The sequence below is a fragment of the Cupressus sempervirens genome, chromosome 1 (assembly GCF_028749045.1).
Source record: "Cupressus sempervirens isolate cs-2001-9-10 chromosome 1, ASM2874904v1, whole genome shotgun sequence".
Lineage (NCBI taxonomy): Eukaryota > Viridiplantae > Streptophyta > Pinopsida > Cupressales > Cupressaceae > Cupressus > Cupressus sempervirens.
This window is the reverse complement of record NC_143118.1, coordinates 445,590,265-445,606,674: the sequence shown is the minus strand read 5'-3', so window position 1 is coordinate 445,606,674 and position 16,410 is coordinate 445,590,265. Positions and strand designations below refer to the sequence as shown.

The 16,410-nt window shown below is 36.6% G+C and overlaps 1 pseudogene; it reads left to right on the top strand.

The window, feature by feature from the left end:
• The first annotated feature begins 1,226 nt into the window (after positions 1 to 1,226).
• LOC149578223 (uncharacterized) lies at positions 1,227 to 15,035 on the top strand (annotated as a pseudogene).
• Positions 15,036 to 16,410: the final 1,375 nt, after the last annotated feature.

Sequence of the window (16,410 nt, the reverse complement as noted above, 5' to 3'; positions counted from 1 at the left end):
AAGGGTAGGGCTACATACAAGCATAAGGGAATTGTGATAAAAAATTTGAGTGGGAGTGTATTGATTTCTTGAAGATTGTCAAAGACTAGTTGAAAGAGAATGTGTGGGTTTTTTTAGCAAAGGTGTGTATGGTGTCTTGGGATCAAGTGTAAGTCTTCTACATGGTAAGTTGTCAAGTTGAGAAGAATGTAATCATGTTAAATGCCTCAAATCCATCAAATTGGAGACTTGAAGGGATGTTAGGGTCAGGAAGTTCCCTTAGGATTGTGTGGTTGTAGGATGCTCCACATTAGTAAAATGGTAAACATAATTGTTATATTGACCCTAAATATGATGCTAATTCTAAATGTAAACATAACATCCTGTTCGTAACCACAACATTAATCTCATCCTACACCTAACACTGACCCCTCAAACTAATCATATGCCTAACCCTAACTCTAATTTGTTGTCATTCACATTATGCTACTCGTAACATTAAACTATTCAAATTAACTATTTCCATGTCCCAACCATTGACACTAGGTTACATTCTAAGGTTACATGTGAAACTCATCATAATTCTAATTTTAAACCCTAACACTAAATATAAGCATAACTCTTCCATTTACCCTAGGTACATAATTGTTATGCTAACTCTAAATGTAACCATACTTATAACACTAACCTCAACAAAATTAAAAATATATAAAATATCTTCAAGTTACGTCATCTATGTAAAAATATTTAACAATGTGTAAATTAAAAATTAACTTAATACTTTAACACTAACCTTCACAAATTAAAAAATTCATAAAATATCTTAAGTTACAGTGTCTATTTTAAAATAATTAACAATGCCTAAAATGAAATTTAAAAAATAAATGAATTATTAATACTAATATTAACAAAATTTAAAATCAGAAAATATTTTTCATATTACATCGTGACTACTACTAACTTATATATTTGTATGTGAATGTATGTACATATAGAACACCAAGAATAATCTTTTTGTTGAAAATGTCTATTTTCAACAATCCTAACTCCCACAATAACCTTTTTGACTTTACAAGGGTGACAGAAATTCTCGGGAATCCCTGCTTTGAACATTTCTCCAGTCACTCTTAACAGTCATTCAAATTGACTGTTAGATCTGCTGACGATGGCTTCTGACCAGAAATAAAAATAATAATTAATCCTCATTTCTTAAATTTGCCTTTTTTATCCTACTTTTGACAGACCACTCATTCAAATTGGGAAGTTCAATCTGCTCACGAAAGCTTGTGACTGGATATAAAAACAAAAATAATTTACAGTCTACCTCTTAACCCATTTCCTCAATTTGCTTTAGAAGGAAAGTGCATATGTACCCAATTCATCAGCTTCAATGATTTTACTGTGTTTTCAATCCTCACCCACCATACTTCAAATCACTTGGAAACAGGTATTTATATCTGTCACCCTCCTCTGTATTACTGCTAAAGTTCAAGGACAAGATGGAACATCCAATATTACAGGCTACAGCTGCTCTGATGGCCCAGCACCATGCAATACACATGTCTTTTATAAAGCTCAGTGTCCTAATTACATAAATTTGCAAACCATCGCTAATTTGTTTCTTGTTACCCCGTCAAGTATAGCAACAGCCTATGGTTTTTCTGAAGGCAAAGTTTGCTTATTCTCAGGCCAACATAACTTTTGTTATACTGCACGATGATACTTTTTATAGGATTTCAACAGAGAATTTTGAGTATTTGACCACATACCAGGCCATAGACATTGCAAATCCTACTTCGGGTACCTTTCCAATCAGGTGTTCGTGTCCATCCAAAGCCCAAATTAGTAAAGGGATCAATTTGTAGATAACATATGTTGTACAGAAAGAGACACTCTACAATCCATCGGTGAAAAATTTGGTGCAAATCTGGGGGATATAAGGTTTGCAAATGGTATGTCATCAAATTTAATTGTTTCTAATTCTACACTCTTGATTCCTGTTTCTAAAAAGCCAACCTTAGCTCAATCTCCTTCCTCTGCACTCTCCCCGTCACCATCTTCTTCTTCAAGAACAAAACTATTTCTGGTTGTTGGATCTGGTATTGTGGCTTGCATCACAGGTGGCCTGCATTTCTACCTTTGTTTTCACAGAAGAAGGAAGAGAGCTACATCCATCAGTGGTGAAAAGCTAGCAAGCATGGATCTTGAAAAGCTTCTACACAACATTCAATTACGATTTAAGATGGATGATCTACTAGCCGGAACTAGCAATTTCAACAAAGCTAATAATATTGGGCATGGAGGATTTGGGGCAGTGTACAAATGCAATCTTGTCCAAACAAATGAGATTGTGGTTGTAAAACACATCTTAGAAGGTTCAAAGCAAGGGATTAAGGAGTTCATTTTAGAAGTGAGCATAATTAGTCATTTGAGACGTCGGAATCTTGTTCAACTCTTGGGATGGTGCCATGAGCAAGACCAGTTGATTTTGGTGTATGAATACATGTCTAATGGAAGTCTGGATAGACATATTTTCCAAAGAAGAGGAGAAGAAGAAGGATGTTATGTGCTACAGTGGAGTATCAGGTATAAAATTGCTACTGAAGTGGCGAGTGCACTGTTGTATCTTCATGAAGAATGGGATGAATGTGTTGTGCACAGAGATGTGAAATCAAGTAATGTTTTCATGGACAACAATTTCAGTGCAAAAATTGGTGATTTTAGTTTAGCACGCATGCTTACGCATGAGTGTTTAGATCAGACACTGGGATATCTGGCCCCTAAAAGTGTTGCATCCAGAAAAACTAGTCCTCAATCTAACGTATACAACTTTGGAGCTGTAGCTCTAGAAATAGCCTCTGGCAAGAGAGTAATAGATGCAAGCTTGGTAGATTTTGACATGCGGCTTGTAGCTTGGGCATGGGATCTGTATGGTCGAGGAAAGATATTGGAGGCTGCAGATGTGAGATCACATGGGGAGTTTAAAATGAAAGAAATGGAACGATTGATTGTCGTGGGGTTGTGTTGTTCTCATCCTGATGCTGCTAGTCACCCCAAAATGAGGCAAGTGCTGAGGTTACTGAGCTTTGAAGTTGCAAAACCTATTCTTCCACCTGCAATGCCTGTCCCATCCTTTGCTCACACTTCCATTACCATCAAATCTTCCCTTATGTCACACTCTATTCCAACCACTTTAAGTCCAAGATGGATCTATCTCTTGTTGAATTGCTGATAGCTATGATATAGATCTTCATGCTCTTTTCTGAGGTTCTTTGTTACTGCTATTGGATGTGAAGTCCACCTCTTGATTTCATCTTTTGAGTGTTTATTTCTTGTTTGACGCTTCATCTTTTGTTGAAGACTATTGTTTAAATATAAGGGCAAAGTGCTGCAGGAGCAAGTGCTGGGCACAGGAATTTTTGGTTTGCAATTGTGATGGTGTTTAAATATTTTTTTGTTATTATTAAATTTTAGGGGTTGCATTGCATTTGGGGTGGTGTTTAATTTTAGGGCTTAATTTAATATTTTGTTATAACTTTAGTAAAGGTTTAAACAAAACCTTTATGGGTCTGGTGGTTGCCAAAACCAATTCTTAACTGTTTGGCTTTGTTTATAAATTCTCTCCGAAACTTTTGGGAGAGTATGACTTTTGATTTTCTTTTCTGTGTGAAGAAGGACTGAGATATTGAGAAGATTATTATCCGGCCCTGAACAAATGAAATAAATAATATTTGTAGTGCTTTCTTGCTACTTGGTTTTGGTTTTATTTTGTTCTAAATAAAGTAGAAGTAGCATTGTTTTTTTGGTTTAAAAGTTATTGTTGCAGGAAGCCAGACTCACACAAGAACCTTTGGAAGTTTATTTGGGCAAAAATGCCTCTTGCTCACATGAACACCATGTGAAGTGGCCTAAGTGTGGTGGAGAGCGGGTAGGAGGAATGTACATTACTCTCTTCATGGCCATTTGCAAGAATGGGCTATAGTTTGAAGAAAAATGTGTTGGGTAAGGCAGCATCCCTATGTGCTTGCCATGAATGAACACATGTAACCTGTAAGGTGCTGTTCATATTTGGTAATTTCCTTATAGTTTTTTTTTTTCAGTTTCTTCTTTCCATCCAATATTGAGCTTATTATAAGCTTTGTCCTTGTTATCTCCTCATCATATTGGTATCAGAGCATAGAAGATTCTGAGCGTGTAGATGGATAGAATCTACACCAGGCAGTGTTGGATTGTTTTGGATTCTTGTTTTGAGGTTTGTGGTTGCAAAATGGTGCCGGTTCGCTTAGCTGCAATGGGTGGATAGGAGAGCTCTACCAAAGGATCATAGGAGATGATCTAGGGCCAGAGAGGATGGTCCTTTGTGTGTCGCCAACAGACTGGGGAGAGAGGCATGATGGGACTCCCAGGTGAGGGACAGGATGTTGTGATGCGGCATGGATGAGTGGATTGTGCAATGGCTAAAGCACCATTGGAGGCGACCAGCATAACTCCATTGATAGGAGTCAGTTAAAAGAGATAAAGAAAGTGGAGGAGGCATCGAAGCAATGATGGTGAAGAGGTGAAGATTCTCATTAATGCATTTCCATGAGGGCATGGAAAACTTTGAAGTTCGGGAGTATGGTGCAAGGGCACCTCACTCTATTAATTTTATATTGTTTAAATTCATCTCCAAAATGATTTATTTATTAAGTCATTGGAACCATAATGTGAAATGGTCTATTTATTATGTTATTGTAATCTTGATCATATGAAATTTGTAATGAAAATCCAAATATGGATAGGAAGGGACACGGGAAGGTAAACGGTTGTAACCGTTTCAGGTTGTCTTTAAAAGAAAGACATTATTGTAATAGCAGGGAGAGATCGACAAAGTGGAATAAGGAACAGGTTGTGAGAGGAAATTGGGCTCTCTGGTTAAAACCAAAGAGCCGTTGATGTTTTGTTGACTTTGACATTAAATAAAATGTATTTTTATTAAGTTTTTATGTTTCCTTCTGTCTACTTTTGATCTCTATTAGGAAGGCTATAATAGTGAAAATGAATCGGTTTCTCTCTATTGTTATTTGCAAGAAATGTAAATGATTTGTTTTATGTGATGACAGTCCGAAAGAATGGTAATGGAAATGGTTTTACATAAAAAGATAATTAGATAAACAGATTTGAAGATTACTCGATCCCTCTCCTCATCACAAAGCCTTATGTATGTAAGTTGTAAGCTGCAATGATTCAATAAATATATGCTCTGCTCTTTAGTCTGGGCTTAGTTACATTTGTGGTGAACTAGGATAAATCATGTTTCTATTTCTCTGTTTTGTGGTTTGCAATTTGTCTTTTAAATTTAACAATTGGTATCAGAGCAAATAAGATCCAGGAGAGCAGATTAATCTATCAGAACCATTACAGGGAGATCCAGAAGCATGGGAAGTTGTAATATGGAAGCTTATAACAGGCTGGTGTGAAATTAGGAAATCATGTAGCCTGAGAAGGCCGAGGAGGCCACACCTCACAACACTCTCAAAGCTGTTATGGTTGGATTAAACAGATGCATAAGAGATGGGAACAAATCTGCAGGGTCAAAGGATGCCTTCGGGTGAGGCTCCATGGTGGAGTCCATCTCATCTATGGGTGGATGTTGTTGTAAAGGCAACATGCTATGGACAGAAGAAGACAAGTGAGGGAGTAAGTCTGCAGAAATGGGGGAATGAAATTTCAGTCTATCACACACTTCATGATCATGTGCGATTTGCACAGGAGATGTCCTTTTATTCGGTGGAAAAGCATAGGTGTTCACCATGTTGAAAACTTATCAAAATTGGAGTTACCACGACATGTAGGAAAACACACGCCTGAGATTTTTCTTGGTCACCAATGTGTTCAACATCCCTACTGAGAGAGATAGGGGTGTGCGGGTAATTTGGGAAGTCATGTTCAGAAACTATTGTCATACGAACTTTTCCCACTTTCTGAGAGAGTGACCATGGGTAGTGATCATGTGAAAAGGAGATGGAGAGTCTCGGAGGTGGACAGTCGTCCATCAGACTGAATTGATGCATATTTATATGATGATCAAAGATTAAGCCTTTGAATGCTAGCTCTGTCAAAGCACATGCATTTCTTCAACGGAATAGGCTTGTTCATGAGTTCAGACATGGTAGCCTACGGATGAAGGATTAGTAGAGGATATGTTAGATGATGATAAGAAGACAAAGGGTCATAAGACTGAAAAATAATAAAATATGGTTGTACTGTAGAAGTGAAGGTTAAGAAATAGCAAGGCTAGTGGAGGATGGTCATTCCTAGTTTTCAGGCAATAAATTTCCTTGTCACGCGTTGTAGAAAGTTGGAGCAAGCAATGAGCTACATAGGTTCATTATTTGAAAGAAGAAAATTCCCATAGCCATGATGGAGAATGAATGCTAGCTTGTGTGTGGTAATTGTTCGTGGTAGCTGCAATTGCAAAGGGCTGGTGTGTTTTTGGTAATAGAGTCTGGTGTTTTTCTGATTCTGATGAGGGGCAAAGAGGTGGTTATAGGGGCTGTGTCGTTTTTTTTGGTAATACTTTTACTGGCAGCATTATTATTAATAATGGTGATACAATTGCAACTTCAATTTATTTTGCCATGAGATGGTTTTGTCCATGAGATTTTAGATGTATGTTGTTGTGTCATGGTGAGCTCTAGATTCTAGATTAGAGGATTCACATGGTATAGCAAGTTATGCTCTTTAGAGCATGAGGTTCTAATTTGTGGAGATCAAGTTGTCATGTTGTGTTTCCACATTATGCAGATGTGCGATGGGAGTTTTGGCAATTGATCTTGGTTAGTACTCTTGGTATCAGGTACTTTGGGTGATTGACCATGGAGGTGCTCTTGAAAACTAAGAGGCTTGGGAGAGGCTAGAGTTCTCTTGGTTTAGAGAACATTTGTTGAGACAGTTTCTCTTTGGAGGTTTCAGCATGAAGTCCGAGGAGCTTACACCTGTGGATGGACATGAGTTCATTATGGACCTAGTGGAGATTGTTCTCGGAGAAGAGTCATTATGACTTGGTGTATCCTGGAGGAGCATTCTCACTCCCCATGGTTGGCCTATTCGGCAGATTTATCTCCTTGTGCATTTAGGAGATGGTTGGTATTGTTCCTAGTTTTGGAATGTTTTGAGTTTGATCTTCTTGTTTACAAAGACTTTCATCCATGGTGGTTTGGTGTTGTAAATGCTCTCATATGGGGAAGTAAAGGAGATCATACTTGACACAACTAAGCACTTGTTGGTGTTGGTAAAAGGATGAGTAATGGTTTGCATGGGTCCTCCTTCCAAGAGAGAACTTGGAAGAGGTCATGATATTTTGTAGCAGGTTGGTTGTGGTCTGCAGATCAACTCAAGTTATTGCCACACCTTTTATGTGTTGATTGGTAGATTGAGTCAATTTTTGGTTGACATTGCTCATTGTTGTATGAGCTGGATATTTCAGCATAAATCTACTGATGTTTTATAGTTAGTTGGATGTGATTAGCAATTGTGTGTGGTTGCTATTACACTTGTGATGATTGTCTATTGGCAATTTCTTACCATAGGATTTGGTAAGGGAAAGAAGAGTTTAAGTGGGAGATTCTTCAGATATGAGGTTGCAGCATGAGTTGAACTTCAAGTGGGAGATTGTTGGATGTGAAATCCAACTCTTCATTTCATCTTCCCTGATTGTTTATTTTTCGATTGACTCTTCATCTTTTGTTGAAGAGTATTGTATAAATATAAGGGCAAAGCCCTATGTATGTAAGTTCTAAGCTACAATGGCTCAATAAATATATGCTCTGCTCTTCAGTCTGGATGTAAACACATTTATGGTGGACCAAGATTCATCATGTGTCTCTTTCTCTGTTTTGTGGTTTGCAATTTGTCTTTTAAATTTAATAGTTGTTGCATGGAGTTTGTGCCTCTTTTAACTTATCTATCACTACCATTTTGCAGTGTGGTGTTGTGGTTCTACACTATGTGGTTGGAGTCATCTGCAGTAATTTCTCTTCTGCCCATGTTGTCCATCCCTGGCATCATGCACTCAAGTAAATGTTTGGTGACAACTCTCTTACTCTCCACTCTTCCTTCTATTACTCGTACGCTTACCTTATGATCATGCATATGTTCCTTATCGACATCATCACTTAGAATCACACCTGGAGTCTATGTAGATGATAACTTGGTACCTCTCTGCCAGTATATCCTTCTATTGTATTGGCATTGCCGGATGTCTATATTTTGCCTAAGCAGTGTTTTTTTAATGGTTGTGCACTCTCTACGTCGGGTCTCTTGGTCATAGGCTTTTAATTAATAAAAGACTGTTTACATTGTAACAGTAGACTAGGACATTTTGATTGCTTCCATTTTGTTCATTCAAGTATGATGAGAACGATATTATGTTGTTGTCTTTCTCATCTTTATTGAACTGGTCGATTTTGTACAAGGAGTACTATTTTTCTGAAGAGGAACGATATATCTGCTTCATATTTATGTATCAATATTGGTTCTATTTCTGAGAACAAACATAAGTATATACTTTCTAAGATGCATGTGCGCATGGTAGTTTCTTCAAGAAGATTTCCCTATTGTTTGTATAAGCTCAGATCTCTCTATGATTCTTGAGCATCTGAAGTTTTCAAAGGGGCAGAAGATTTTTGTAATCAGTTTTGTGTTCTAATTATATATCTTCTTTGTGGTGGCCTGGCTTGTTTCCCTCAATGAGGGGGTTTTTTCCGAAGATAGATTTTGTGTAGGTTCCGATTGTTTTGTATTTTTGTGCCTTCATTATTTGATTTAGTTGTATTCTACTTGCTATCATAACATGGCATTAGAGCCGGTCTAAAGCAAATCGATCTAGAACCAGAAGTATTATTTAATTTGTGCTCCCAATCTCTATTTTGATTTGTTAATCTCTCAGTAGGTAAAAAATGATGGGTAAAGATGGTGAATGGATTGAAGTTGAAGATAGATTAGATTGCTCATCACGGTTTGCTACTTGCAAACCCAGGGTTCTCATTGCTCTTGAAGAGAATGATTTTTTGGATTACATTAATTATGATGTTGCAGAACCGTCTGATGATGATGAAAGAAACTCGGTGGAAGAAGAACAAGATTATAGCCAAAAATGTTCATGATCGACTCTATCAAAGATCATTTGATTCTGGTCATTTCAAAGTTGAAATCGGCAAAAGAAATGTTCAAAACTCTTAAGGATTTGTATGAAATTAATAATACCAGTAAAGTTCTTGCCTTGAGGTGTCAACTGCTGCATGTAAAAATGGAAAAGGGTGACGCTGTAGTTACATACTTACAGAATTGAAGGATCAACTTCGCACAATTGGTGAGATGTTTTTAGATTAAGATCTTGTTATGCTTGCTTTGTGGACTTCCTCGTTCTTGGGAATCCTTTATTGGCATTAGTGGAAGAGATGAACTTCCAAAGTTTGATAGATTAAGAGAAAATTGTATTCAAGAGGAGTGCAGATTAGAAGCAAGAGAAAATGGTCAAAGAAATAATCTTGAAGATGATCATGTTCTTGCATCTCATATTTCAAGAGGAAAAGGAAAGCTTCAAGAGGTTCACAGACAAAATTTTAGCATCTACCCCTAACTCCAAGAGAAAAAGGGATTATTCCAAAATCTAGTGTTTCAGAGTGTGACAAGTATGGGCACATTGCAACAGATTATTATACTAGACCGAGACTCAAGCTGCTGCAACAGTTGTCGAAAAATCTCCTCCTCAAAAGGAGTCAGGTGAAAATTCTGAGGGTTTTTTATTTATTTCTGCACTTTCTAGCAATATTCCTACAAACAACGATACATGGCTGGTTGATAGTGGTGCATCTGGTCATATCACTGGTTACAAAGAACATCTTATCAATTTGAAGGAAAAAAACTCGTCTTCAAGTCATAATTGGTGATGATGCAAGTTACTCAGTAAAGGGTGTTGGTTCTACTTCATTTAAATTAAATTCTGGAATTCCTTTTTACCTAAGTGATGTATTATTTGTTCTTGGAATAAAGAGGAATCTAATTTCCATATCAGCTCTAGAAGAAAAAGGATATAATGTTTCTTTTTTCTAGTGGCAAGGTCTTGACATGGAAAATGAACTGCAGTATTAAATCAGCTCATGAAATCAGTGTTTGCCAAGATAGTCTATACAAACTTTCAGCCCGTCCTTTGCAAGCTCTTGCTCTTAATTCTTCAGATTAAAATGAACTTTTCCATAAGAGGTTTGGGCATCATCTAAGTTTCAGAACTTTATCCTCTATGGAAAAGGTTGTAGTTGGTCTTTCAAAGCTGAACCAAAAGCTTGAAGGGATTCGCAAGGGATGCACTCTAGGTAAAAATATCGAGAGCACTTTTCACAGCAATGAAAGTAGAGCTAGAGATATTCTAGAATTAATACATTTTGATTTATGTGGTCCATTGTCGTTTGTTTCTCTTAGTGGTTTTTGGTATTATGTTACATTCATAGATGATTGTTCTCTTAAATGCTGGATTTATTTTCTTAAGTTATAAAGTCTGATGAGGTGTTGTCCTGGTTCAAAGAATTCAAAGCTCTTGTTGAAAACTTATCTGACAAGAAAAATAAGATATTAAGGTCTGATAATGGAGGTGAATATGTCTCTAGTATATTTAATGACTATTGTGTTGAAGTTGGGATTAAAAGGGAGTTTTGTGTTCACTATAATCCTCAACAAAATGGTGTAGTTAAAGGGAAGGACAGGACAATTATTGAGGTAGCAAAGGCGATGATTCGTGAACAAAGTTTTCAAACCTTTCTATTGGCTGAGGCATGCAAAACTGTAGAAAACCATAGTCTTCGTCAAGTTCTTGACAACATGACTACTAAAGAATCTTTTACAGCTTTCAATCCAGACATTAGTTATTTAGAAATTTTTGATGTCTAGTATATAATCACATTCCAAAAGAGTAAAGATCAAAATTGGAACCTACAGGAAAGAAAGGTATCTTTGTTGGATACAATGATTCATCAAAAGCTTTTAGGATTTATAAGTCCTAGTCAAAAATAGATTGAACTAAGAAGGGATGTTACCTTTGATGAAGGTGTAGCTTGCAAAATTTCCAATGATCTCATTGAAAATGATGGAGAAGATTTTGAGCATCCTCAAGATTCAATGATGTTGATCCAAATTCACCTTCTGAAATTTAGAGGGAGAATGTAGATTCAAAAGTTTCAGCTGAATCGGTTAATCGTATAGATCCAATTGATACTTCAGCAAGACCTAGTAATTTTTCAACCAACAAGAAAAGACCATTATGGGTCAGGAATTGATCACTATCTTCTAAGCTTGGGTTTTAATAAGAATGATGCTGATCCAAATCTATACTTCAAGGTAAACAATGACAAGGTGTTGATTCTTGCACTTTATGTTGATGATTTGTTTCTTACTAGTGATGATGATCTCATTGGTAAATGCTAATGTGTAATCCATGGTTATTCCTATGGAAGCAAATCTGAAAAATATACACGAGGGCGTTGGTGTATCAGATTTAGTTGATCCTACTAGGTATAAGCAGTTTATTACTTCTTTAACGTACTTGGTCAACACAAGATCTGATATATGTTATGCAGTTAATACATTGGGTCAGTTCATGTGTGAACCAATACAGATTCATCTTGCCACAGCCAAACATATATTGAAATATGTTCATGGTACAGTAGGATACTGACTAAAATGCTCCTCAGGTATTGAGCTGAACTTACAAGGATTCTCTGCTCTAGATTGGGCAGCATTTACCTGACAGGAAGAGTACTTTAGGATGTTGTTTCAGCCTAGGCTCAGCCATGATTTCTTGGTGTTGCAGAAAGCAATCTTGTGTGGCATAGAGTACAGCTAAAGCAGAGTATGTTGTAGCATGTATGGCTGCAAAAGAAGCTGTGTAGTTTTGCAAACTTCTCGCAGATCTTTTTGGACAGCATTTGGAACCTTCTATGATCTTGTTTGACAACCGAAGCTATGTAAAACTTTCAGTCAATCCAGAATTTCATGATAGGTCAAAACATGTGGGGATTAAATACCACTATTTAAGGGATATGGTTCAAAGGAAAGCTATTGAGCTTAAATACACTTATATGGAGGAGCAGATTGCAGATATACTTACCAAACCTCTTCTGACAGTCGAGTTCTTCTACTTCTAGAATAAGCTTGGCTTAGTGGAAAATGATTCCCTTGCTGAGAGAGAATCCCATTTCAGTGGTTAATGGGTTCTTGTCTAAGAGAGAAGTTTGAGGGGAAATCCTTCAATCCTCACTTTGCGAGTAAGCATGGTGGATGTCATGAATGTGATTACATAAATGTTTTATTCCTTATGACTCCCTTGCTAAGAGTAGCTATGGTGAACATTGTTATAATGAGATGACAATCTATGATTAGATGTGTATTACTGATATAATTTTACTGCAGCTATGTGCACTTGTCAAAAGATGGCACTTTGAAGATCTCTCTTGCTAAGAGGGAGTGTTCAATTCCTAGTAGCTATGATATAGATCTGCATCCTCTTCTCTAAGGTTCTTTGGTGCTGTTGTATGGTGTTTGTATCTCTTTACTTATCTGTCACTACCATTTTGCAGTACGGTGTTGTGCCTATGATATTTGGTAGGAGTCATCTGCAGTAATTTCTCTTATGCCCGCGTTGTGCATCCCTGGTATCATGCGCTCAAGTAAATGTTTGATGACAGTTATCTTACTCTCCATTCTTCTTTCTATTACTCGTATGTTTACCTTATGATCATGCATATGTTCCTTATCGACAGCATCACTCATGATCACACTTGGAGTACACATAGATGATGACTTGGTATCTCTGTTGCCAGCATAACCTTCTATCGTATTGATATTGCCAGGAGGCTTTATTTTGCTAAAGGCTCTGTTTTTTTAATGGCTGTGCATTCTCTAAGTCGGTTCTCTTGGTCATAAACTTTTAATTAATAAAAAACCGTTTACATTGTAATGGCAAACTAAGACATTTCGATTAATTCTATTCTGTTCATTCAATGATGATGAGAACGATATCACGTTGTTGTCTTTTTCGTCTTTATTGGACTGGTCAGTTTTGTACAAGGCGTTCTGTTTTTCTGAAGAGGAACGATATATCTGCTTCATATTGATGTATCAGTATTGGTTCTATTTCTAAGAACAAACAAATGGATGCACCTTCTGAGATGCATGTACATGGTAGTTTCTTCAAGTAGATTTCTCTATTGTTTGTATAAGCTCACTTGGTTGATTTCGACAGGGCTGTCTGATGCCCTTTCTCTGTTTGTTATTGTTTCTCTTTCAGCTTGAATAAATTTTCACCTTCCTTTATTTCAATAAGCTCAGATCTCTCTATGATACTTGAGCATCTGAATTATTCAAAGGGGCAGAAAACTTTTGTAATCAGTTTTGCTTTCTAATAAAATATCGTCTTTGTGATGGGCTGGGTTGTTTCCTCGGTGAGGAGGGTTTTTCTCGGAATATATTTTGTGTAGGTTCTGATTGTTTTGTATTCTTGAGCCATCATTATTTGATTTAGTTATATTCTGGTTACTATCATAACATCTCTAATTTCATTAAGATGAACAGATTTCCACAGTCAGTTTTGTATTCTTGAGCCATCATTATTTGATTTGGTTATATTCTGGTTACTATCATAACATCTCTAATTTCATTAAGATGAACAGATTTCCACAGTCAGTCATAGTAGAGTGATGCATATTTTGGATTCGATTGTGTGTCATATTTTTGCATCAACATTTTGAATCACACTCAGTGCTCCATCCTCTAGCTCTTCTCATCCTGATGATCGATCACTGAGTGTGATTTAAAATGTTGATGCAAAAATATGACACATAATCAAATCCAGAATATACATCTCTCTATCTCTAATTTTTTTACTCTGATAATTCTCTTGGTTATGGGCTAATGTTAGCCTACCTGCAAGATATTTCCCTATAGGGATGTCTTTCTTGATAAGGGCTATCTGTTTGGGAGTTGCTTCTTTTGTTTCCGCAGTTTGCTGTGTTAATGGAGTCATATGTATATTAAGGCTGTATAATATACAGAACTCTTTGACTTGCTATGACAAATCACCACAGAAAGGTTCTGATTTCCAGGTGGCGATTTTCTTAAAAATATTTAGTGGGTGCTGTCAGATGTTTTAGAAGTATATCAAACAAGTTATCTTCTATATTTTGTACAGGGATCTTAATAGTCTCGTAAATTTTTAGTTTTGTATATTTAATTCAACCATCTCTGTAACATAGAGAGCTCTGTTTACAAAAGTACTTTAGATGGTAAGGTTTATGCCATAAATCAAATGAAGAGAGCAGTTTCTGAAGAATTGAAGCTTTTGCAGAAGGTAAACCATAGTAACTCGGTGAAACTGGAAGCATTTTGTATCAGTTTAAAAGACAAATCTTTCTTAGCCTATGGCTTTGCAGAGAATTGTTCTCTCAATTGCTGGTTCCATGCACCTGAATTTATTTCAAAGTGGAATGCTTCTAGTTTGAGTTCTACATTTTTTTCATGGAAGATCAAATTGCAAATTGCCTTGGATTTTGCCAGTAACTTCAATACACTCATGAATATACAACCCCTAGCATTCTGCACAAAGATGTAATAAAAATTAATCTCTTGGACAGAAGTTTCAGGACCAATTGTGAATTTTGAAACAGTGAAATCAGGGATAAATGTTCTGACAAGCCAGTGCACACAAATACATGGCCCCAGAATATGTTGCAGATGGACTGGTGACCCGCAAGCTTGATGTGTTTGTGTTTGAAGATATGCTACTAGAGCTAATTTCTGGAAAAGAACCCATAGTGTGTGAAGGGAGAGTTCCATTAGCAGGGAGGGTAGGTCTTCTTTGAACCCCAATTAAACCCCTTATGGAAGGGAGAGACAAAGAAGTGAAACTTAAAAAGTGGATTGATACAAATCTTGGTGGTGTTTGTCCTGATGATGGTATTCTTTGCTTTGGAATGATAGTCTGCATCAATGAGGCTCTTGGGGCACTATTAGACCTTCCACATTAGATACACTTTCAGAACATTCTAATGGAAATTTGAGGCTTTGATTTAAGTTATTGCAAGGTGATTCTTACTATTAAGTGCTATTAATGGCATCTTTGATGTCATTATAGAATATATCTCGGGATAATAATGGTAACAATGATATCTTTGATGCCATTCTAGAACGTCTCTTGGTATAATAGTCAAACGCTTGTCCAGTTTACATTCAATCTCTTTTAACTTTTTAAAAATAATTTTAAATTAATCACGCATTTAGATGAATACATCATAAACATGCCAAGAATGTGGTAGAATGGTTTTCCAATCAATCTTGAGACAATAAGCAGGGCCAACTCTTCTTTTATCAGGAACCTACATCTTGAAGGTTGTGGGGTTGTGTATAGTCAACGCAACCTCTAGATGGCAGCTGCACTAACATATTAGCACTTCTCCAATTCTCTATCAAGGTAATTCGGAAGCAACCAAATCCATTACACTAGTCTGACTGGTATATTTTCAAACAAGATTCTGAGCGCATTCCTGCAACTATTTTGTAGCTTGATTGAACAGTAGTAGAAAAGAAGGAACTCGGTACTGTGAAGGGTCCCTCCCTCAAAAGTGAAAATAATTGGTGTGCGCTCTGCGAGACATTGCAACTAGTAGCTTTCAGATGAGTAACATTGATCAGCAGTGAAATTTATGAGAGACTTATGACCTGCTATTCAGTTGTGGAAATTAATGGGATACTCTCTTCTCTATATATGGAGTTCTGTTTGCACTTTACACACAAGAGAAGAGCCAGAATCTCTACAATTCAATCCCTTTATGTCTTTCATGCTGGCATACATTCATCTCTGTTAGAATTCATCGAAAGAGAAAGTTTGCATAATTCTTCTTTATTGAATTTTAACAATAATTTCCATTTTCTGCTGTTTGTGAGAATTTTTTAGCAGAATTATCTAGCATTAAATGGATCCCAGCTACTGCTGATGCTATAAATGAAATGGCTACTAAAGCCGTCTTCACGTATAATGAATAGTAGAGGTCAGACCACCTTTATATGTTAAACTTATCACATTCTTGTTCACAAACTCTATACATTGTACATTGCATTTCTTCAAAGTTTTGTGTCATTACACTGGCTCTTGTACTTTAAGGACCAAAGTGCAGAAAGATAGACAAGGCACGTGAAATGTTTTAAATAATTCCTTGATAAAAAGAGGTCTGATGGTATGCCATGATTGCAGGAGATACACAAAATCACAGTATCTGAGCCTAAATATTATTCTCAATCAGAATATACAGTGAATAGAGTTGCTTTTATCTTTGTCTGCATAACAACAACTGTTAGGCTACATCTCATTCCTCATCTACCATTATAGGGAAGACCAATGAACAA